The sequence below is a fragment of the Neofelis nebulosa genome, chromosome 1, assembly GCF_028018385.1.
Source record: "Neofelis nebulosa isolate mNeoNeb1 chromosome 1, mNeoNeb1.pri, whole genome shotgun sequence".
NCBI classification, from domain to species: domain Eukaryota; kingdom Metazoa; phylum Chordata; class Mammalia; order Carnivora; family Felidae; genus Neofelis; species Neofelis nebulosa.
The window spans coordinates 192,918,759-192,942,641 of record NC_080782.1 but is presented as its reverse complement, the minus strand read 5'-3'; the positions used below and the strand labels follow the sequence as shown (position 1 = coordinate 192,942,641).

Genomic DNA, 23,883 nt, shown 5'->3' with positions numbered 1-23,883 from the left:
TAAAAGTAATTTTAAGTTCCTTCCTTATGCTTTCAAAACTTTACTAAATTGTGCATGTATTATTTTTATAAGCAGAAAGAAAATAATCTTTTCAAACTGCTCTGCAGATGTAAATATTCCTCAGCTTAACCCTGTATTTTTATTGTTGATTCATACTATATTCTACTGCACTAACTTCACAACCCCATCAGCTGGATTCCCAAAGTTCCACCCACATGGCTAAACTCTGTAGCATCCAGAATGCACATGAAGCGAGCAGCTGACTTATAGGTGACTTCTCAAGATGTCATGTGTCAGGAAGCAGAATGAGCCAGAAGAACTGGCTTCTAGTCCCCATCCTTCCCCTAATAGTAATGCAAGGACCTTGGAAATCCCTCTGAGCCAACTTCTCCCATATATGAACTGAAAAGTTGAGCTGGATGACCCAAGGGCCCATCTTGCTTGAAATTTCTGCTTTTCATGAGCTGCCGACCTAACTGCAGCAGAAGGTTCCAGTCACCATGAGTGTGAGGTTACTGCAAAGAAGCTCATGAGGCAAATGATTCTCATTCAACAGGAAGTGGTGAAAGCCAAGAGTCATAAATATCCAAATATATGTGCTGTTTTATCTCAGGACAAATCTCTCAGGCAAAACAAATCTATTTTGCCTGAGAATCATTTGCCTCAAGAGCAAAACTTTGCAGTAACCTCACACTCATGGTGACTATTTACATTTACAGATGTAAATACAGCCCAAATATCTACAGTAGTGAAAATGGAGGGTGAAGGAGGGGTTCAGAAAAGAGATCAGTAAGGCAGTCTTTCAGAAACATCAAATTATATAATGTCCCAAACATAGACAAGGAGTTCACTGCACACCCAAAATTTAAGTATAATAAAGTCTGAATTCACCTGAATCATTAAGTGACTCAAGGATAAATACCAGGAATGATTACAATAACCTGAATCTGGACATTTAGTCATAGAAAATATAACCTTTAACTTGGATGAGATTACTGACATGTTAATTTCTTTTTTTTTATGTTAGTTAATTTCTTAAAATTATGCAAGTCATACATAAATTCACCGTAATATAAAATTCAAACAACATAGATGAACACAGGATAAGAACATGAAAGTTCCCCTCTGGTCTTACCTTCTGGCATCCCACATTTCTGCCCATAGATGACCTACATTGTAGACCCTTTTTGTTTTAAATGTGCGTATCTTCACACGGTTCCTACCTATCTCTCCCAAAGCACTACAAGAATATCTATAAATATCAGATGTCTTTGTTCTGTCACATTTAACCAAAAACTTGACAAATTTCTTATTAAAATGAAATCATTCCTTTTCAAAGAAGAATCCATTCTTTGGATTCTACAATGGATTCTAGCCACTTTTCCCTATCTGTTAATCTTCCTATCTGTAAAATAACAAACAAATCAACACGGATATTAAAGGAAGAAATGCTACTGGGACAGCAAAAACAGCACAGAAGCCTCTCTGTGTGCACAGCTTCTGACCTCCCAGACACAGACATATGCAGACCTTCACTAGCTCAGACTCTTGAAGCTCCGAAGATGCCCCCAGCTTAGTTACCATCTGAAAACACATCCAGTCTGTGGGAGCTTCTGGAAAACAGTATCACAGCCCTTCCTTCTCCACCCTTCCTCTCAGTCTCAACTCTTCCTTCTCTGCAAAACTACTCCCAGGCAGAGCTGCAGTACAAGAAAAATCAGGTATTCTGGAGGAGCGAGAAGCCCAGAGATGCCTCTCAGATTAGAGATCAGTCCCGAAGCTCTCATTATTTAAATGCTGACATGGAAAATGTATTACTGGAAGCCCAAGTTTGTGGAAAATCTGAAACTCGATGAAGGTTTTTTAGCGATCGCTTATGTGTGGAGACAATAGAAAATGAAATAATTTTAAAAATGAAATATAGTTAACCAAACAGCACACATCCAAAACATTATTGAGCTCAGAGAAGGGAAATGATGGAAATGATGCTTTTTTCTTAACACAGAGGAAATATGCTGTATCGACTAATAAGAAATATTTATTGAGTGCTTACTATCCTAAGCATTTTACATAAGTTAAACACTTTAATTTCACAACAAACCTACAGGAAAGTATTATTATCATCTCCATTTTAAAGATGAGGAAACTAAAGAACAGAGAGCTAGTAAGCTTCATCTCCAGGATCTGGGCTCTCCCTCCCAGTAGCAAAATGGCTGCAGCAGTGTCAGCCCTCACATCTCCTCCCTATACCATCCAGAGGAAGAGAAGGTCTCTTCTAGAATTCACACTCTCATTGGCCTGATGGTGTCACATGCTCTTCCCATGTGGACAGGGAGACTGGGATATGCCAATAAGACTAAGCCTAACAGAGCCACCTAATAGGTAACTGGAGGCAGGGTCAATGTCACCGAAACTTCCTGGCTGAAAATGGAGGTAGTAGGAAAAGGGAGATAATGGATCCTGGAGAAGTGGCCTTCTCTGAAATGTCTACCATAGTATTCATCAACCAGAAAAAGCAGCACAGAAAATTTCTCCAATGGTACCATTATAAACATCCTCCAACTTGAAACTATTAACTCTTATTGGCACTATTTGTTCTGGAACAGTATGTCCTCCAGCAAATACTTTTTAAACAAAAGTCAAATTTTTATTCTATCCTTTGTTCCCCAGAATCAATTTCTCCCAGAGACAAAGGTAGATTTGTAACACATGCTGGGCACTCTCAGGAACATAGGCGATAATACTTTATCGGAAAATTTGATAGTGCAGAACCAGGACTACCTTATACCTTTCGATTAGAGGAAAAGGATGATTTCAAATAAGAAGATTCTTTCTACCTAGTCGTCTTTTATGCATGTGTTATTTCACCCCTGAGTTAAGGACTTAGTGCTTTGCTTACACACAAGCAAAGCACACAACTGAAATCAAGAACTGTATGAGTCCTTATGAAGTACTCAGAACTATCTCTGCTTTTATTCTAAACAGATAATTAGCTACCCAATTTCAAAGATGTTCTCAAATGAAGATGCCACCGTGTTCCTCGGGAACACATTTTAAAGTTTAATGATCTTTACTATCAGCAGGACGCCCGTATTGAAACTACCATTGAATTCAATTTAATACAATGAATATTTGTTGACTATGGAGTACCTACTACGTGACCATCCTGAGGCTCCCACCCGTGTCTCAGCAGAAAACATCCTCCCCATTAGCCTTCACAAACCAGAAGACCAGGGCCAGTTGTCCACAAGTTAATCAACATATACGCATTTGAGTAGCCGTGCTAGGAAAAGTGACATGCAAACAAGCGTAAACACTGTCTTCAACCTCACCTCCCCAGGATACTTGTTTGCATTTCATTTTCCCGGTCCTCATGTTTCCATGGCTTTCCTCTGAACCTCCTGCTGGTTTTCCACTGCTGTGATAAATAGATATCTCACAATTGAAGCAACCAAATGGATCCTAGGAAAAAAAAACAGTGGCTTATTTGGGGAAACAGACTCCCAACCACAACCCTTTTACATTAAGTTGTGCTTAAATGCAAAAGAAAAAAAAATACAAAACACTGAAAGAGTAAACATAACAGATATCAACTAATAATCCAGGGAGAAACACTCCATATCATTAGTACCAGGCATGACTAATCTGATAAAGCCCTCAGCTAACACCAGCTGTCCATAATCAGAATAGACTAGCAACCATTCCCAGGCCTACAGTGGGCACACAAGCTGCTGAGAAGGGCTGATTCTATCAAAGCCTAAGCAGCTCCAAAGTTCATTCGGTTCTGCTCCTGGACAAGCTTCAAAACCATTTTAGACCTCTCCAAGGGGTGGTAAAGCTCCAGAGCAGGTGTATTAGGGAGTGATTGAAGTCATCTCATTTAATGCGAGAATCCCTTTACAACCATGGCCAGCCATTGATCCAGCACGGCGGAGCCGGGCAGGGCCGCGCCTGTGACCTTGGCCATGTTCCCAGTACTGGGAAGCCGTCCCCACCACAGTGTGTCCAACCCTCCTTCCGGTGACAGGGCTTCAAACAGAGGAAGACCGCTCTCATGGGCCCTAAGTCACAGCTCCCGCTGTCTTCTTCATAGAATATCTGACAGCCTGCATACAGTTTGCATCTCTCTCTCCTTGTCACTTTGCTTAAGCAAGTTCTGTGATACAAAATCTAGACTTTTAGCAAAAACTTACCTACTTCCTTTTCTGTCATATTCCTTGTGTGAAAGGTGTTTATATTTACTTTGTACTCACTCCGAGTTGAACGAGTGCACCAGTATACATCATAAGAAGTCTTTAACCTGAGGATGCCCTTTTTGTCATGAATCAACATTTATGCTGCTTTGTGCCTATTTAAACTATGCTCTGCCCGTTTCCTCTGCCTTTGAGTCTCTCTGTATTTAGTCTTCTCCACTCAGCCCTTCTTGCCCTGTGGATTAAGGTCAGGTAGCAAATGCCTCTCTTCTACATCATCTAATTGATCGTGCTGGTGTGACATTTCAATCTCTGCTTCATCGGGAGAAGCAGCTTCACGTGACATGGCAATGCTGTGGGGGAAAAAACAGAAATAGAGAAAGCCTATTAACCTTCAGAAAATGATAGTACATTTTGTGCTTCTTTTACCACCTGATTATTTTCTAAGCAGTAAAACTTTCAATTCATTAAGCCCTAGGTGGGTAAGTGATGCTTTATCCAACAGAGAACATGAGATACCACTTTTAAGTGATTTTCTGACATTCACACACACTGGGAGAGACTGGACCAATGACCAACTATGAAAACCACAGACCTGAGTTCCCAACACTGAGGTGCTCCGTCTACACGTTTCTACATTGACATTTACGCAAGGAACAGCAACATGTAACTCCAAAAGGCAAAATTCAGACCTCATCGGAAAGACCTGGGATTATAACCCAAAGTACCCAATATAGACTCCGTTTCTACTGTGTGTGGCAGCTTTACTTAACTCACTTATCCTTACAAACATCCTGTCAACATCTGGAAGATGGGCTCCATTTTACAGGTGAGATCCTTGAGGTGTGGACACCTGTGACTTGTTGAAGCTTACGTGTACAATGGAATTAAATTAAAAACAAATCGGTCACTGAATCAGCATAACGCATCAAGTGTTTCTCATAATCCCTCCTCTCTGAGATCTAATATTACAAAATGAACTTCTGCTTTTACCTACCCGAGATTTTGACAAGCAATTAAAAGCAATAATCACGGGGCAGGCTGGGTGGCTCAGCGGGTTAAGCGTCCGACATCCGACGTCAGCTCATGATCTCGTGGTTCAGGACTTCGAGCCCTGCGTCAGACTCTGTGCTGACAGCTCGGAGCCTGGAGCCTGGAGCCTGCTTCGGAGTCTGTGTCTCCTTCTCTCCCTGGCCCTCCCCTACTTACACTCTGTCTCTGACTCTCTCAAAAATTAAACATTTTTTAAAAAAATTTTTAAAAAGAAAAAAGAAAAGAAAAGAAACAGAGGAATAAGGATTCCAAGAAGGCCGCCAACATATGCTCTGAAGGATATGTCATGAGGATACTGCCTTGCAGCCAACCCTGACCTGGGCCTCAGTGGCTTGAGGGCAAGAGAGAAGCCATCATGTTCTGCTCTTCACGCAGGAACACACCACAGGGCTGTCGTAGCATCTGCTGGTGGCCACCGGTCCGGCCGCTGCTTGCTGCAGAGACCTGACTCCAAAGACCTCTCTCCACTGCAAATATAGGACCATCCGAAATATGGAAGCCCCAAGACAGTATCCAATTTTCCAGTATCTCTGGGTTGAGGTATGAAAGCCATTCTTTTAAAAATGTTCCAGGGAGAGGGAGAGACATTTTTTTTTTCTTTCTGGTTTTCTGAGAGGATTGAGAAGTTTCCCTCTGAAATTTTTGTCAAAAAAAAAGAAGAAGAAGAAGAGGAAATCCTTGGGTTGGGGATGCTATTGTCCTTCTGAAATTCTGTGGGTAGTTTCGAACCTTCACACCACTTGCTCCCGTATTGATCACATGAACATCGTGAACCTTTTTTAGGTAATCAAGCACAGAACAATTTTCTAATCTCTGCTTTGCCATTTTCTTTATAATTGTAGGCTAGTGACATATGTTCTCTTATCTGTAAAATGGTGATAATATTAGCCTACTCCAGGGAGATTTTGTGAGAATCATAGAAGAAAAGCCTTTAAACCCAGTTATAGCAACCACCCCCATAGACAAAAGTTGCTAAGGGATTGGGGAGGGGTGGGAGGGAGCACAGAGGGAGTAGGATGATAGGAGGAAACTCCGAGAAAGCAGCCCAGCCCACTTCTCCCCCAGTGATAGCATCCCAGCTTATTTTCCCCTAATACAAACTCTCTTTTACAATCTCGGTCTTCTGACCCAGCAGTTTCTCCATCAGACCTCCTCCGGGTCCCAGAGACGATTATTTCCACATTAAGTGCCCTTGCTGAAGATTTTGTTTGAGATTCTCACATTTCTATATATGCCTTGCTGCTTTCCAGACTACACAAAATATGCTAATGCCACGGTTAAAGATCCTTTCATTAAGAAAATTATAGTAACGTGGAATCTGTTGATTTTTCACCTTGGGTATCAATTATGTTACTGTCCATTTCCTGTTTCAGTTTTACAATGGTTGACAAGCTCCTAAGCCCCATATCAGTAGTAAAGGCAAAGCTGGTCTACAGGGCTGACCATCTGGTAATTCTTATACAGCCAGCCAGCCTCAGAGGTAAAAGTATTATCCAACATTGGAGAGCTAAGGAAAACAAAACGAACAAACCTCTGAACCCCAATATGGCAGAATTTTGAAAAAATAAAACCATACCTTGGTTGGATCTTTTTTTTAATGTTTATTTATTTTTGAGACAGAGAGAGACAGAAGCGCAGAGAATCCGAAGCAGGCTCCAGGCTCTGACCTGTCAGCACAGAGCCCATCGCAGGGCTCAAACCAACAAACCATGAGATCGTGACCTGAGCCAAAGTCAGACACTTAACCGACTGAGCCACCCAGGCACCCCTTGGTTGGATTTAAAAGGAAATTACCTAGGGGAGACTGAGTGGCTCAGTTAATTAAGCGTCCGACTCCATTCACCTCAGGTCATGATCTCACGGTTCCTGAGATCAAGCCCAGGTTCCTGAGATCAAGCCCAGGTTCCTGAGATCAAGCCCAGTGTTAGGCCTCACCCGGAGAGTTTGGAGCCTGCTTAGGATTTTTCTCTTCTCTCTCTCTCTCTCTCTCTCTCTCTCTCTCTCTCTGCCTTTCCCTCTGCTGTGCACACACACTCTCTTTCTCTCTCTCTCTCTCTTAAAATAAATAAACATTTTTAAAAAGAAAAAGAAAAAAATGAAAAGAAATCACCTAAAGAAAAGAATATTTCTTTAGGTCCACTCAAATTCATAACATCTAACTCTACTGAAAGCACTTAGTTTGCAGTGAATGTGTATCAGTGATTATAGGTCAAGCCATTAACAGAAACTCAGGATTCAAATGTAACAACTTAGAATTTGCCTTTTTTTTTTTCCATAAATGTCAGTGTTCTCATAGAAACAAAAACAGAAGACAAAACAAACGTCAGGGTTTTCAAATTATTGGAATATGTTTTAATAGAAATCACTATAAAAAAAGTTAACTGTATTTGTATATGAATTGAATGTGTATTAGGGGAAGGTAACTGTATTTGTATATGAATTGAATGTGATTACCCCACTTTTTAATTAAATTTTAGTATCTATGGTGAATTTGATCAAGATTTTTAACCATAAATATAGCTAAATAACAACTATTTCTAGAAACAAACCCAAGACAAAAGATATACTCCTCAAGTACAAAATCTGATAATTTTTTAGTTTAGCTTCGCAAGCCTCAAAAAATGACCTAGACTGGATAATTATATATTCATTCCCCTCTTCCTTTCCAACTACCTACCTGCCTTGTGTCACAAGCCAGACTCTTCTACACTTGTGACCCTTTTCCTTTCAAAAGACCGGTGGTCCTACAGTAATTTCAACCCCTCCCTCTCTCTGCATTTCCATCCACCTTTTCAACAAGTATCAAATTAATGATCTGTTCATCTCTAAGTCACCATTGAGGCACCCCATAAATCAACAGATGTGCTTTTGATTCAATACATTACCCTCTCTCCTTCTCTGCTAGACGTATAAAAGAAATCATTCAGATTAGGGAAATTATTTCCAGAAGAGAATCATCAAAACGGTGTTTCACAGCATTCAAAATCCACATCAGGTCTGTAAAACTTTGGTTGTAAAGTATTGGTTAAGTGCTACCATTGCAAGATACTATTTGAAAGTAGCATAGGCCTATGTATATACACAAATGCATATAATATGTGTATTATAATATAATATAATGTGCATTATTTGCATATGCATATATAATAACTTAAATCAAATGTAAAGACACAAATATAAACGATGGCAGTAGAGATTTACGTGCGTGTGTGTTTAATATTTTTGGCAGCTCAGTATTCCCATCTCCTTCCTGTAGGACACACATTTTCTTTTGGAGAATTACTTCTTTCCCATTATATTGTATTGGCAGAACAGTAAATCCAATGCCTCAATCACACTGAGAATGTCACATTAACCAGCTTTCCCCACACTTCCTTGGAAAAGCCAGAAGCCCAGAATATCAGCTGTTGTCTTCTAGGATTTGCATCTTATGTGAGAGACACTGAGATGGAAGAAGCTGTTGGAATTCCATAGTTCTCACCCATGGTGCCTGGACATGATTGTTCCTGGTCTGGAAACACTCCCAGCACCCAGAGCAGCCTTAAGTAATGACTTACCAAGCCTGAGTCTCAGCTTTCCAGTTGATGTGCTGAGTTCCTGATAAATTTCCCTTCTTAAATTGTCCAAAATCATCTTCTGTTGCCTGCAACCCAACGACCCCAATCATTACAGTTACTTACGAAACAAACACTGAGTAAGAACACACATTAAATATATTATTTACATTCGGGGTGATTAGTATATATGTATAGATGCATTTTGTTGATCAATGAGTAAAGAGGATCAGGGAAGTTGAATTCTCAGGCAGGAAGGTTTTCATGAGCTCTCTCCAGGAGAATAAAAGCTGAGAAAATATCTTTGTGTGTGTGTGTGTGTGTGTGTGTGTGTGTGTGTGTGTGTGTGTTTCAGATACCATACATATATATAACCAGTGGTATGTTCTGAAATTTTATTAATACCTTCAATGGAACAACAATTAAAGTTGGCAGCAAGGATGTTCAGGGAGAACTCCACTAGCAAAAAAGTCAGTTGCCTTTCTGTGTTGAAAAATTTTGTATTTTATGCAGCCAGTTAAAAGAACATCTCATCCAACTATTCAATATATGTGAGTTTACTATGCACAAATGGCTACGGATATTTATCATCCGCCCTTTGCGATCTTTTTTAACAGCTACTAACTATCCTGATGTGCCCATATCACCCCGTTAGGAGATTTCTTCGCTTTGTTGATGCAGAGCATTAACTTAATGTTGCAGAATTTAAGGTCTTCTCTTTTATAAACTTATCATATCCTTTTTCTCCCTGTGCAGTTAAGTCTGGTTTAATTATCTCCCAGAAATCAGTAAAGGTACTGTTTTTGCCTTTGCTTGCCCTTAATCCTTTTCTGATTAAAGTGTCACACGCTTAATTGGGCTGTGTGTACCTCAGCCTCTTCAATTCCAAATATCGAGGGTGGCAGCGGGACCCCTAGGACTGGCAAACGGCTCACAGATAAGCAGCAAATGCGAGTAGTGCACAAAATACCAGTCCCTCTTCTTGGTGCCACCCTGCACTGCCACCCCACCCCACCCCCATCTCTTCTCTTTCGCCCATCCAGCAAGGAAAGAGGAGAGATTTTCAGAAATGGAGAGGGTGTTTGACACCTATTACTCTCCGTTCAACAGGCTGGAATCTTTTCAATCTTGCAAGTCTTTGAAAAGAGTTCAAGTGCTATTTGATTGAAGCCTTTCAGTACTGACAAGACAGGGCTCACTAAAAACCTCAGCACCTGAAAAGGAAAAAGAAGAAAAACATAGGCCCCTCTCAACACATATTTTTAAAGAAAGTATGGATATTATTGTGATCCTTTTACCAGTGAGTGAACTTTGAAGATGACAACAGAGAGAAGGGGGGAGGAAGGAGGAATGAGAAGGAGAGGGTAGGGGCAGGGAGAGAGAGAATTTCTCTTGCTTCCAAGTGGGAACAATATTCCATCAAAGTTCTTTTCCCACCAGTAGGTATATCCGGGGCCTCCATGACAAAAGGCACAACTGTGACATAAAGTTGGTGGAGGAGATGACTGGTTTCAACATTACCCTCAGAGCTGGTTTCCTGTGGGGCCATCATAACAAAGCACCACAAAATGGGTAGCTTAAAACAACAGACATTTTTTCTCTCAGTGTGGAGGCTGGAAGTCTGAAGTCAAGGTGTTGGCAGGGCTGGTTCCTTCTGGAAGCTCTGAGGGAGAATCCATCCCATGCCTTTCTCCTCACTTGCCAACAGCCCCTGGCATTCTGTGGCTCACAGCTGATTCATTCCAATCTGTGCCTCTGTCATCACATAGCACTCTCCCTGTGTGTCTGTGTGCACAAATGTGCTTCTTCTTACAAGCACACCAGTGAATTAGGACCCACTGTAATCCAGGATGACCTCAACTGAACTTGACTATATAAGCAAAGACCTTATTTCCAAATAAAGCCACATTCACAGGTACTAGAAGTTAGGATTTCAACATATCTCTTTGGGAAACACAAATGAACCCACAATACCCTCCATAAAGAAGGTAACCTTATGCTATTTCCAAGCTATTCAGTGTTCATCTTTGTATGTTCAACCGTTTCTAGAACCCACAATGGTCCACAGTCAGTGGCGACTACTCATGGTGTGCCCTTGCATGGGTGTGCTGCCATAATTTAATTTAAACGTTATAGAGTAGAGGACGATGTGCTGTGAATAAGAGGTAAGGAACATAATTCATCTGGATCCAAATAAAGGTGTTTGTTCACTAGAACCCATAAGAATTTTTGCCTTGTGGGTATATCAGAGGAGTTCAGGGCAATCAATCAGTCTACCAAAGTGGACACTACTGGGGCAAACTGGCGAGCAGTGTGGGGGTGGAGAAGAATGTTATACACACAGGAGGCATGATTATCCTGTGACAGAAACTGCACTGTAACTGTTATGCTGTTCTGAGACTCTCAATCTCTTCCAGTGTGCCATCAAATCTATTGATGCCAAACATCTTAAGAACCTCTGTTTTCAATTGGAAGTGTAGATCAAATGTTCCAATGTCATCATCTCTCCCACTAAATAATATCTTCATAATTTACCTATTGCTTAACTCAGTTGCATTGTCTAAAAACGAAAATCTCAGACTTAAAAGGGAAATTATTTGTGGCAGCTGAGAACTTTTTCAAATTTATCCAGTGATTTGTTTAATGGTTATAGGAAAATGGACCCCACTCAGGGCTTGGGTAAAATCACCCAAATTCACCAGAAAAACATTGTTCTCAAGAATATACATCTCAAGGATGCATCTACAGCTTCTAAAGAGCCCCTAGGAGGATCTGCCCAGGATACAACCTCCAGAAATTGTTGGGGAATCAGAAATCCCATCAACAAGGATTTGTTCTGAAGATGAGTGAAGAGAAATCTGACACAATGGAAATACTCACCCCACACAGAAAGTGAAGATCTTAGAGAGATTCCTTTATCAGGTATTTTTCCAACCAAGAGAGCTAGAAGTAAGCTCAGGAAAGGCACCTGCCGGAAAAACACAAAATGAAAGGCAAAGGTACCCAACAATGTCACCTCCTTCATATCTGTCCTGGAGGGCGGCCCTGTGACTCTTCTCCCCACGGAGCTTCTGGACAGCATGTTCCTCAATGACATTTTACATAACATGGATGATGGAGGGGACCCAGGAGGGAGGATATCTGCACAAATACTCTCTTAGAGGGAAAGTTACATTCAGTGGGGCGAAATGAGGGAAAGAGTAGAGATCAAGAGAAAAGAAAAGTGTTCTGCTTTTGCCCCAATGGTCAGCTTCTCCATCTCTCTTCCACCCTCTTCTCTAACCTGCTGACTGCTGAGTCTTATGTGTTTGATCCTGCAGGCCAAGTGAACATGAGGTCGAAAAATGGGAGCCCAAGGCCCAGTGGCCTTCCACCCCTGTCCACAGTCCACGGCAAAGCTATGAAGAAGATGTGCCCCGTGCCCTGCTGAGACTCTGGGTCAGGTGCAGAGATTTCACCAACTAAAAGCCAACCTATGAGACTCATAAGTTTACAGAAGGGAGAAGGACCCCAGACGTGTGAACAGTGCTGACGCTCTCTCTCCTGACCACGCCTTTACTTCTCTGTCCTTCAGAAACCTGCTCCTATTTTGCTCCACAAAATACTCTAGCCAGAACTTTCAGGCCATTTTGCTGAGGCTATACCCAAAATAACACATCCCCTCTCACAGGACACTCTAATGCTGCCAAATTAGTTGTGCTTTTCAACATAGAGGTGCAGCAAAGCCACCTTGGGGTCAAGACCACTGGCCACATTCCTAGTCTTTCCTAGACGCACACTTGGACCTCTCACATCCAGTTCCCTTGGAGTTATATAGCTACAACATTGAACTCTAACAAGGGGATATAAGGGATGTGTACCACTCATAGGTCTGGTCCATGGAACTTCTGTGCACAGTAATCCGTGCTCTTTCCACATCCACTGTCCTCATGCCACAAACGAAACCACTTTGGAAGCCACACAGAGAGGATGGCAGAGCCACATGGCAGAGCGACAGGGTACAAGGAGGCTGGGTCTCTGAATCACCACTATGAAACTCTGATTAAAGAACACCTTTTTGGGGGTGCCTGGGTGGCTCAGTCCATTAAGCGTCCAACTCTTGGTTTTAGCTCAGGTCATGATCTCACAGTTCATGGGTTCAAGCCCCACAACAGGCTCTGCGTTGATGGCACAGAGCCTGCTTGGGATTCTCCCTCCCTCCCTCCCTCCCTCTCCCCCCCCCCCCCCACTCGTGCTCTCTCTGCCTCTCTCAAAATAAATAAACAACAACAAAAAGACACCTTTAAGGGTATTATGTAAGCAAGTAATAAACTATTATGTGTGAGCCATTATACATTCTTTACTCCAATTTGTTTATTACTGCAATGAGTCTACCTTCATTAACGTGCACCTTCTTTCTGAGGTGCCTACCACAGAAGCTGTGTGCTTTCTGACACTGTTTTTCACTAAAGCATTTCATTGGGCAATTGTGCTTCTTAAAACACTGCAGATGGCATAAGAAAGTCTTCCCCTATTGATAATAAAACCTTGTTAAATAATAGATGTCTGTATTATCATGCAGAGGAAATAGGGCAAGCTGTAGAGTCAGACTGAGTTTGATCTCTTTTCCACAATATCCTGCCCAGGTGATTAATATCAACTCACTTTATCTTTCTGATCCTAAACCCTTCTGTGTAATTGGGACAACTAATTATCCCAACTAATTATTAGGATAGAGTTGCAAAGAGTAGAGTATAAGGAGTAGAATCAAGGCACTTAATACGGTGCCTGGTACACAGTAGATTCTCAACAAATAGAAGCTATTCTTATCACTATTAACTATATTTACTAGCATTGACTCGATTGTACCCTTTAGGTACAGGAACAGTATCTGATTCATCCTTTTAACTCAGCATAAGTATGAGTTCCTAGAAGACATAGGTTATATCTCATTTATCTTTGTATCCCTACATCTAAAACAGTGATGGTTACTTCTGAAGGCAAGCTACTCTTAGTATAAACATTATTATTCACTGTCACCTCCAAAGCATGGACTGCATCTATTAATCTGTCTCTGGAATCTACAAGGGTGACCTGCACATGATAGGCCCTCGACAATAGTAATTAGTAAACTGATTTCTCCAAAAAATAAAAATAGACTAAATAAATAAATAGACTCATTTCTCTCTGGTAGGTAGTTACTGTGATTCTGGTCACGGGGACTGGTGGGAGGCAGTGGTCTCTATAGAGCAGGTGGGTCTGTGAGGGCATCTGGATTCCAAGTCATTAGCATTCTGGAGTTCCCAAGCCCCCTGTACCACATATGTGGCATTTCTCCCCACAACCACCAGAACATTCTTTCTGAGTGGAGCATTCTCGGGGCACCTGGGTGGCTCAGTCAGTTGAGCATCCGACTTCAGCTCAGGTCAGGATCTTGCAGTCCATGGTTCAAGCCCCGCGTCGGGCTCTGTGCTGACAGCTCAGAGCCTGGAGCCTGCTTCAGATTCTGTATCTCCCTCTCTCTCTGCTCCTTCCCAACTCACGCTCTGTCTCTGTCTCTCAAAAATGAATAAGAACGTTAAAAAAAAAAAGAAAACAAAAAACAACCAAATGCAGCATTCTCCAGTTCCTTCTGTGTCATTACCTCAGCCTACCTCAAAAACTTGTCATGAAATTCATCCAGTGCAAAAACAATTTACCGAATTCAAGTTTTTCTGGAAAATGAGTCATATGGCTGTATCACCAATGTACCTTACATAACAACTGACAAATAGTTACTTTCCCCCTAATTTCCAGAATCATAAGTAGAAATCATGCCTGTATTTTTGAAGTTCTAATTAAAAAATACTGCACTATATAATTTTTTTTTAATTTTTATTGAAAAGTAAAAACAGTACTAAAACCAAGTTTATGTGAAGTGATGGACACATATGGAGGGATGTTGTTACTGTTATTGTTATCACAAAAGTCATCTCCAGTCTTCTTCGTTGTCAGCACTCTTGTGTTTTTTATCCTTTTCCCTCATCTGGTGGGGGATCCTGTGTCACATTCCTTCCTTGTGTGAGGCGTGGCCATGTTTTACTTCAAAACATTATTATTCAGACAAATACTCCTTTATATTACATAAAAACAAATATCTTACATAAAGACAAATATTTGTATTATTATATTGTCTGGGTGTTTCTTGGAAACACACTCCGAAATGACTCATTTCTTAGAAAATAAGGTAATAAAGCATTCCACTTTGTCCAAGACAAGACTGTATCACACACGAGTAAGGCTAGCATGTAATAAGTCACATTTCACTTTCTCAAGATTGTTTCAGCAATGAGTAGACTCATAAACTGCCTTTGCAATGAAAAACAGGAACTGGGAGGAGAAGGCCGGGCAAGAGCTTAAATGAGAAAAATAGGTTGAAATTAAACTTTGACGTAGCTGGGGGAAATGTAGTTCAATTACACTGCATATAAATAATTGCCCTGGTTACATATGTAAAGAAATTTGAAAGAAGGCACAGGTCACGTTAGAAGTGTCACCAGGAGGTACTGCCTTAAGGCTTAAGGTCAAATGATCCTCAAACTGACATTTACCTTGAGGCTTTCTCCCTTAGACAAGGCCAGTCCTCCCCTTTGCAGGCTGTGATATTTCATGTTGTCAGCACAGTGAATTTGGCTCTTAAGGATTTAAGCTCAGGGGAGATGGAGGGACAAACAAGAAAGCCAACATACCCGTTTACACTGAGCCGTGCAGTTTTCAGGACCCTCTCGCGGGTCTCCTCCGGCCAGCCCAGGGACACAGCCTGAGAGCCGTGCATTTTGTGAGCCTGGCTTCAGAGCCAGTTATGTGACTTTTAGTCCTTTCATCGCCACAGCAGAACACAACTGCCTTTAGGACTCAATGCATTAAGTTGCGGGGAGATGGGGGTCTTCTGCCTTCCTAGTGTGCCAACCTTGACCTCTCAGTCCGTCGTCTTCCTGCCTCCCACATGGCACTTGTCCTTACTCCCCCATCTCTTCCTGGATGGCACATTCTTTCTCCTCCTTCATCATATTGATCTGGTCAAACAAGGTTCTTGAGCTTCCTGTTGATAGTATGTGAAATGCTTTATTTTCTAAGGTGAATCTTGCCAATATTTGATCTCAAGGACCACGTGATGCTTTTATTCAAGTTTTCAACTCTGCTAGTAAGAAGTAGTGTTACTCTTCCCCAGGGAAGAATATATGTGGCCTGCTTTTTGATGGTATCATCTCCAAATCCTTAGCTTTCAACTTCCATCTGAGGGACAAATATTCTTACTATTAAATTGGCTTCATAAGCACAAATTTCTTGCAAGGGAAGTCTGGAATAGGAGATTTTATAACTAAAGGAACATCTGGTACCCGGGGCACAAGAAGGTGAAATATTGAAATAACAATAGACTAGAATTTGAAGCGCCTGGGTTCTCAACCCTATTCAGCTTCAAGAGCTCTGGCTCTCCCTCTCCTTCCCCCCCTTCTCTCTCCCTCTCCCTCCTCCACCCCCTCTGCTCAGGTGAGGACAGCCAGAGGCAGCTAGTATCCACCAGCCAGGCATCAAGCCCCCACCAGGAACCAAATCAGCCAGCATCATGATCTTGGATTCCCAGCCTCCAGGGCTATGAGAGATAAACATTTGTTGTTTAAGCCACATAGTCTATGATGGAATCTTTTAGGACCCTGAGATACCCAAAGCCCTATAGTTACTACCAGATTCAAACCCTGTGCTAAAAATAGATGCCAAATGAAATTACAAAAATGTCTGAAGAAATTGCCCGCAGGGCAGCCTACTAAATGCCAATAGTCCCCGATCTTGGGTGCTGCTACTCTGAAGGCAGAATTAAAAATTAATTTGTATTAGTAATACCAGCCCTCCTCCCGAAAACGTAACAATTACCTAGACGGTCTGATTCAAAGGACGGGCACTCCAAAGGGCACCCTGTGCAATAGCAATCTCCCCGGCCCTGCTGGGCCACCATTCACAGGTTTGTTCTTCTGGAATAAGTACTGCTTTCCTCCTGAGGCTCTTTCAAACCACAGATTTCACTGAGTTGGGAGGCAGAAGCTCATTGGTCCAAGCTGATCGGTCTGATGCAGCTGCCAAAGCAAGAGAGCCCCAGAGGCCTGGAGAGAGAGTGGGGGTTGGGGTTGGGGTGCTGAAAAGAGGGAAGGGAGTAGAGGAGGGCCACCACCGACTTCTTCCTGTGCTGACACTAATCCTACAGTAGAGAAATCCGCTCCTGGCTTGAGCTGGGGTGCTAAAGCCATTATTTATAGCTTACAGCCTCCCAAATCAGGCGGCACTACTTACACGGGAAGGCAACCAGAAGAAGCAGGGAGCCCATCATGGTGGAGACATTACTACAGCAGATGGTGGCCATGTGAGCTGTGGTGGCAGCTTGTTCAGTGTAAATTCTGTTCTGCTTTAATGGCATCTGTTTCCAAGCTAGTCTGAACCTCCGGATGCTGACACTGCTGCTCCTGAATCCAAGTCGGTCACCGGCTCAGCATCCGGACCCCTCAGCCTTCAGGCAGACTGCACTGAGCTCCGGCAGAAAATGGAATCTCCCCTTCCTGCGTCGTTAAAAGAGCCATCCAAGTTCACTGCTCCAACAGGAACAATTTGGGCTGAATTTAGTCTTGGGCAGCGATGAGCAAAGGCATCAAATTCCATGAGCCTCCATTGTGTCTCAGTAAGAAATGCACTGGAGGAAGAAAAAAAAATCTCTGCACGTGTCCTTACTCCCATGGGGAATATGCAACTCCATCTGCTACTTTCCACGCTAAGTGCTATGGATGGCAGTCCTTTCTAAGAAACCATAAAAAATTTTTTTTTACAGACCACACTTGGCATTTTTACCTCCATTGAGCATATCATGGGGCACCAGGCAGAGAATACTATGGGTCACAAAATCTCATTGTCTTTAGATGTATCTATATTCAGGAAGCAAGCCATTCTGCAGGTTCCATCTGGAATATCCAGATAATGAAGGTACTGCATTGATGAGATGTTTCTTATAACATCTCTTTTATTTTAATCTGTTTACTTCATTTCCCATGTGTTGACCCACCTTTCATTTCAGCTTCTTTGGCTCCATCTTGGGCATGAGATTTGTTCAAGTGTGGACTGGGAGGAGGAAACTCTAAGAGTGAGATCATAAGTTTCACTAAACCCCACTGCCCCAAAACACAATGAGCCACTTCTGGCAGCCTGGCCAGTTGGACAGGAAGACCAGCGGCTGAGGAACAGTGCCAAGCTTTAGCTGAGTGCTCAGTGTTGAAAGGTTTCATGCAAAAATCCTGGAGCAGAGAAGAGAAATTTTCAGGAACCAGAGCCCCTCAACTCCGTCCTGGACTAGTGTTTATTGGATAGTCTCTTGCTTCCAGCAACCCAGTCTCAATTTCCATCAGGCACATAGAAATGAGCACAACTTTCCACCACCCCATCCTCCCCACCCAAAGCGACCCAGGCTTGCAACAGGCTCTTATTTCTCTCACTTCCTTTCTGAGCTCAAGCCCCCAGCACCCTCTTTTCCACACACAAGGTAGGTGACAAATAGCCAGGCTCTGGGGCTGTCAGGGAAGCAGAGACACAAAAAACAGACACCTGGGTGTGTGGGCCCACCATGGGGAGAATGAAGGGGACATTCTACGTGCCCTTGGAGTTTAAGGTCCAGGCACTACAACGTAAGAGGGACCTCTGTCCACCTTGGCCATTTACTGACAGAAACCCTAGCCTAGATTGGGTAATGGGAACCCAGGATGACACAGAACTAGAATTCAGCTCTGCTGCAACTCTCTGCCTACTCCTCTTCACTGACTTCTTGTGCATGGGATAAGAAGAGAAAGGAAGACGATCTTGGAGCAGGAAAGTTTGAGAACCTCCAGCCCCAGGGTTATCTGAATCAGAAATTGTGCACTTTTAATCTGTTCTGCCCACACTCCAAACAAGGCATCTGGTGGGCTGCTCCAAAGACATGTCCTCATCTTGCTGAGCCAACTTGGAATGCAGTGCGGCAGGAACAGAACTCAGTTTACCTCTGGACCCCAGGGCCTCTCCTCTTGCAGCCTGGGCAGGCTGCAGCTACAAAGGAAGCATGTGGAAACTTATAAAAAGGAAGCTGTGGTTCAGCATTAGCAGGCAGCATACAGAGACGCAGTGCTGAGGGCTTGAAGTTTACCCACAGCTGGGATCCCTGTCACAACTCCAAAGCCACTGTTCAGAAAGGCTGGTGTGAAATAAGGTAGATTTCTCTGCCTCTCCCTATAGGGTTTTGAGAGCTTTAAAGCAAAACAAAACAAAACACAAAAAAACAAACAAACAAAAACAAACAGTTTCATCTTCTTTAGATTGTGGATCTACTTATAGCACAAAACCTAGATTTTAACCCAGGGCCATGCCACCTTTAGGAAATGCAAAGTCATGGTGAAATCCAGCCTTCCAGAATTTTTCATGTGGGCCCTCCAGATGTTGTTACTTATTTGAGCCTTCTATGTACAAAGACAGCAGTAATTACTCTTTGTGATCCATGCCAGGGATCTCAAACAGATAAGGCAAAGTAGATGTTATTATTCCCATTTTATCGTCAGATAAAAAGAGGATAAAAATGGCTGGTTGCATGATCTGTCCCAGGTCCTACAGCTGGTAACAGGGCTGTGATTCAAAGCCAGGTCCGAGTCTGGAACCTGGTTTCTTTCTGGGGTGATGCTGTGTCCACACACCTCCAGTACCACTGGTCAGAACTCACTCAACTCCTGATTCCTCCCCATAAAGCCAAGCACAGAGAACCCCCAGAACACCCACCTACCCCCAACTCTCTTTGACCACTGAGACTCAGCAAAGGGGAGCTCTGCTGGCACCATCCCCCCAAAATACCAACCAGAGAGAGGCAAAGTGCTCCTTTTCCTTGAGCTACCCCAGTTACCTACATACCTCCTTCTCATATGTCAGTCAGAATGAGCTCCCCTTGCTGGCTGCTATCAAGCTGGTTTCATCTTTCTGTAATATTTATAAATTTACACCGTAGGCTATTATGTTTACCCTAAGTTATAATCCCAGACAGAGGAAATACAGACTGCTTAATGTTTGCTTCAGTATCAAGCAGAAAATCACGCAGAATTAGGCACTTAATGAAGATGATGATAATGATCTTGATGGAGGAGGAGGAGGAGGAGTGGGGGGGGGGGTTGGGAGGAGGAAGAGAAGGAGGAGAAGAAAGAAGAAAGAAGGTGATAATGAGATAAAGGCCTGGAACGCTCTGTCCTGGTAATACATCACCAAATTATCCATAAAGATTTCCTAACAGGCTGCAGCACAGGACTCAGTAGACACGGGCATAAGAGTCTGTGGACGGGTTTTCCCTGGCAGTACCAGATAAGCGTTTGGCATCTCCTTCTCCCTCTCCCTCAGGGCACTGAACGAGGGGGCCGAGAGGCTCAGAGGCTGCAGGAGGCAGCTGCCTCAGGAAGAGGGCCTGTTAGCAAACAGAAGCATCACCTGCTCCCCGCAACAGGGAACCACACATCTCTGAGTCATAATTCACCAAGCTCAGAGCCAAGCTGACAGGAAGCTTGGCTGGAGGAAGAAACCAACAAACCTTCACATCAGGTGCAAGGACTACGGGTCTCCCTCATAACATGCTGGGCACGGCTCTAAGTGGGAGAAGCTAGGGCAGAGAGCCAGTCCCCTGGTGAGCCAGCTGCTTGTCCTGCCTTCCCAGAGAAGGCTCTGCGTCCCAGTGCCTGGCCCACAGAGTGGGATCAATGCCACAGTACAGGGTCTCACCCACTGCACAGCAACAGCTAGAGCTGTTCACACAGGATGGGACTTCTTCCGGAAGGCACTCAGAGCCTATCTCGGGATATCTTTTAAAATGTTCAGAAACTTTCCCCCAGGTTTTCTGAGCAAGTCAAAAATCACCTTGATCTTCTAAAGCAATTAGACTTACGTGATTGTAAATAAAGAGTCTACGGAGCTCATACACCGGTTCAATATATCACTTATGCCAGACTAAGAGCCGTTGCCCTGATTACATCTTGCATTTAGGACATTTGCTCTATATTGCCCCCGTGGCTTGCTGAGTGCTTTCAGGGAGAATAAATAAGACTTTGAAGGAATAGCACAGGAAATTTATAAATTGGAAGTCTTTTTTACTTTTAAAATAATTTTACACTTAGAAGCAATTGTATGTCAATGGCTTGTAGTCTTTTTAAGAAGCTGTACATTTTTGGAAAGGAAATCTACTTTAATATGAACACTTCCTTGTTTGCTTTAGAAACAGGACACGAAAATCAATCTACAGACATATTTCAACTATTTCTTGTCATTTTTGTTACTCTATTCCACAGCTTATAGAGATGAGGACTGGAAAAGGATAAAAATGTGCCATTTGACTCATCCTTATTCTGTTTTAATTGCAGGCAAAGATGAGAGTTATAGTGAGGACATTTTATTACGATTCAGAAAGAAAAAGGTTGAATGAGTTATGAGCTGTATGGGATGGGAGCACGGAAAGATTCATGATGGTTCGGCTCAGAAATACCCATCATTTCTCTGTATGTGGTATTGCAACAGATAGATAACCCTCATGTCAGTGATTTCATCTGCTCAAACAAATAGCATTGGCTTGCTATAAATATTGAATATTGTCCTTTATATTAGAGGAAGCATTAGTATTGATACTCCTTTCTCTGCATTTGAGGTCAAATGAAAAGATTAGTGTGCCAGGTCCCAAGATGAGGAACTCTGACCATTCCTTCTCTCTAGCACCCACATCCAGGTCCCAAGCCCGCCATGTGAAGTTAGGAGTGGGAGAGAAGAGGAAAGAACACACGGTCAGGAGCCAGCCTGAGCCCAAATCCCGACTGTCCCACGTACTAGCACTAAGACCTTGATGAGCTGCTCAGTCTCTCACTCTGTGCCTCATTCTCCTCCTCTGGAAAGTGGAGCAGAAATACAGCCTGTTGTGTGGATTGATTGAGTTACACGGAAAGCACTTAGAACAGTGGCTGGCACATAATAAATGCTAAATAAGCATCAGCCCTTGTGATGACAATGATTTTTTTTCATATTGGTGCCTTCTTGAGTACTGCTATTTCTGTTCCTCTCCACACCTACTTCCCACCCCCTATCCCACCTCACCCACTTTGGTCAACTGCAACAAGTAGGATCCTAGCTAGGCTGCCTGCTTTCTGCATACCCACCTTGCACACCCCCAGTTCAAGTCTAATATTCCCTCCTTAATGGCTCACCCAGTAAACATATCCATCACAGCACCCACTACACTTTTTATTTTCTTCATCTCTCTATATTAATGTGTAGTGGGGCTGAAAAAGATGTGTGTGTGTGTGTGTGTGTGCAGGCTCTGTGCTGACAGCAGAGAGACTGATATGGGGTTCAGACTCACAAACCATGAGATCATGACCCAAGCTGAAGTCAGACACTTAACTGAGTCACCCAGGCACCCCAAAACACATATTTTTTATTTTTATTTTTTTTATAAAAATTTTTTTAACGTTTATTTATTTTTGAGACAGAGAGAGACAGAGCATGAACAGGGGAGGGTCAGAGAGAGGGAGACACAGAATCTGAAACAGGCTCCAGGCTCTGAGCTGTCAGCACAGAGTCCAACGCGGGGCTTGAACTCACGGACCGCGAGATCATGACCTGAGCCAAAGTCGGCCGCTTAACCAACTAAGCCACCCAGGCGCCCCAACACATATTTTTTAAAGGCTGATATCAGAAGCCCACTTAGATTCTAAGTGGAAAATTATCTTCATTCAGGATAGCCCTTAATAAGCAAACTTTGGGAAGAAAGATGAGTCCCAAAGACTCTAAGGAAAGACTAACTCCTCCACATGAGAGGTACACAGACATTTGGGGACTAAGGAGAAGGTGCAAAGTAAGTTCGATGAATGGAGAAAGGTCAAAACGATTTCAACTTGCAAAAAAAAAGTTGCCAGTGAGAGATCCCTGGTGGCAGGGCCTGAGGGGTATTTAAAACAAGAATTAGCCCTCTTTAAGTTCAAATTGTTTGCATTTCCGAGATGTGAAGAAAAGCCAAAACTGAAGTAAAGCCTGATACACACAGAGCTTGTTTGTGGTAAGTAAGATGGGACCAAATCAAGGGAAAAAAGCTGAGTTCCATGTAGGAGCTGAGATGACATAGAGGAAAGAGAGGAGCCATGGAAAGGAAACAGAACTGAATGTTGGGAGTTCAGGGGCTTGCAACTCAGAGCCAGAAAGAAAATATAAACCTTTGAGAATTTGCAGAAATCTTGGTGATGAGTTTGGGCATCCAGAGATATGTACATTAAAAGGCTCAAGGCTGTATTATTTAAAATCCCAAAACCCAGGTACATTGGCTCAGGTCCTCCAAGAAATGCACAGGATTGGATGTCTAAGAGGGTTACCAGGGAAACACCCGTGAAGAAGTCAGGGAAGTAAATTCAGAGAGATACTGATCTGACCGGTGCAGAAGGGGAGGGTGGAGGGTAGGAAAATTGGATAGAGAGAACCTCAGATCATAGAGAGTTCTAAGAAAGATCCTATCAGGCTGATGGAAAGCCCTTGAGTCAAAGTCACCGTTGGAGGAGTCCGGCATCTCACAGTCGGTGATAGTACCCCCACTGTGCTAACGACAGCCCGCTCACAGTGTGTGCTCAGTGCAAACATGCTGGTAGATCCAGAGGACAGCATCCGGGGCTGTCAGTCGGCCACGGTCCCAGAGGAGGGGACCGGAGCTCCACAACTTCCCTCGCCACCACGTAGGGTTACCTCGGCTAACAGGAGTCATGTCTGACTCGTGACTTGAGGCTCAACCGCTCCATAAGTGTTTGTTGAGTTAATACACTGATCCATGCTACACACCACATAATCATCCTAAACAACCACTGGCATCGAATGTGGTACACGTGAGAATTCATTTCCCTAGTCTTTCTAGTGTATTGCATTTAAATTCCCCTTAATAAGGTTTATTAAAATGTTTTCTATAATTTATTTTTTTAATTTAAAATCAAGTTAAACATATAGTGCAAGAATGATTTCACGAATAGAATTGAGGGATTCATCACTTACATACAACACCCAGT

General features: G+C 42.9%; 2 long non-coding RNA genes across 5 annotated transcripts in view; both read right to left on the bottom strand.

Annotated features, from left to right (window-relative positions):
* LOC131484395 (uncharacterized) overlaps positions 1-13,013 on the bottom strand; it is a 56,248-nt gene extending 43,235 nt beyond the window's left edge. Inside the window, exons 1-4 of one of the 2 annotated variants that reach the window (XR_009248226.1) lie at positions 9,890-13,013; positions 8,804-8,889; positions 4,194-4,546; positions 3,333-3,462 (exon numbers count right to left, since the gene is read on the bottom strand). This is a non-coding gene — a long non-coding RNA (uncharacterized LOC131484395). The remainder of the gene's footprint in view (positions 1-3,332; positions 3,463-4,193; positions 4,547-8,803; positions 8,890-9,889) is intronic. The other variant, XR_009248225.1, reaches the window with a different exon arrangement.
* A 1,332-nt stretch (positions 13,014-14,345) lies between these two features.
* LOC131484382 (uncharacterized) lies at positions 14,346-22,145 on the bottom strand. Of its 3 annotated transcripts, none has more exons than XR_009248221.1 (4): positions 18,832-22,145; positions 17,105-17,920; positions 16,691-16,917; positions 14,346-15,860 (listed from the first exon to the last, which is right to left on the bottom strand). It is a non-coding gene; the product is annotated as an uncharacterized LOC131484382 (long non-coding RNA). The 3 variants fall into 3 exon arrangements; XR_009248215.1 differs by having other exon boundaries at positions 14,347-15,860; positions 17,105-17,498; positions 17,865-21,935; XR_009248211.1 differs by having other exon boundaries at positions 17,105-21,935.
* Positions 22,146-23,883: the final 1,738 nt, after the last annotated feature.